A 1,340-nucleotide genomic window follows, 5' to 3' on the forward strand; every position below is an offset into this window, starting at 1 on the left:
AAAGGAAAATAGGCCCTTCTCTGAAGACAGTGGACAAATGGCAGTAGCCATATTATAAAAAACAGTTAGCACCATCACTTGTCATAAGGATAATAAAGAAAATAGATCTCTACCCAGATTTCAAACAGGTAAACACCAGAGAAGCGCTGCCTGGGGCAACTAAGTCGGAGTAAGTTGACAGAAGCACAGAATGCATTTGGAATGTCCCTGGAGATGGTCTCAGTCTCACTTTATAGACTTGGCAACCTGAGAATTCACTCCAAATATGCTCATGGCAAGACCTACTTGTGGTCTTTTCTAATTCTGTATTCTTCCATCAGCTGCCTACAAATGTCCCAAACTTTATTAAGTACTGTATAAAACTGAGTTCTTGCTTTTGCCTTGGGCCTAGTCTTTGGAGCATGAGCTTTGCCAGGTAGGCCTGTGTAATTAAAGTCAGTTCTCTCACTTCTCAGTAGTGCAGCTTGAATTTTTTTGCCTGCTGTTGGTGAGAACTTTTGCATCAAGGGAAATGCAAATAAAAACAACTATAAAATATTCTCTTACCAGTGAAAATGACATATATAGAAATAGTGATTGGAAACAACCAGTGTTGGCAAGGATGGGAGAAGAAACTGTTTTACTACTGTTGGAAATGCCACCTGGTTTATCCTATCTGGGTAACTGGAGACTTCTCAAAACATTAAGAGTAGGGTCTGAGTGATAGCACAACAGGGAGGGTGTTTGCCTTGCACACAGCCAACCCGGGTTCAATCCCCAGCATTCCATATGCTCATATCTCAAAGGCTCAGTCCCCTGAGCCTTCCAGGAGTGATTTCTGAGTGCAGAGCCAGGAGTAACTCCTGAGCTAGTGCTCAGGTGCTGAGTGTGGCCAAATAAACAAACAATAAAGAGTAGAACTTCTACATAACCCTTAACATCTATACCCTCAAAAATGATAATTTGAAAGATTTATGAGCATTCATATTAAATATGTACAAAGAACAATATTTTTGGATATTGAAACAACCAAAATGTCTAATGAAAAGTAAGGTGAACAAATAAAGAAGCTGGGTATATAAACACAATGGAGTACTACACAGTTATAAGTAAAAAGCAATCTTGATGATTTCTGCAACTTGGTTGGAAATGGAGGGTATCATCTTAAGCAAAATATGCCAGAGCAAGAAGGGCAAATAAGGGGTGATCTCACTCTTTTGTGGTATACATAGAGCAAAGCAAGGGAATAGACAGAAAAAAAGGATGTATGAAGTCTTGGCCTTGGATTCTAAATCAGATTATTTTTCAGTGCAGGAAAGGGAGAGAAAGAAAAGGTGGACTAAAAGTGAAATAAGAATTTG

This window comes from Suncus etruscus, chromosome 10, assembly GCF_024139225.1.
Source record: "Suncus etruscus isolate mSunEtr1 chromosome 10, mSunEtr1.pri.cur, whole genome shotgun sequence".
Classification (NCBI taxonomy): Eukaryota; Metazoa; Chordata; class Mammalia; order Eulipotyphla; family Soricidae; genus Suncus; species Suncus etruscus.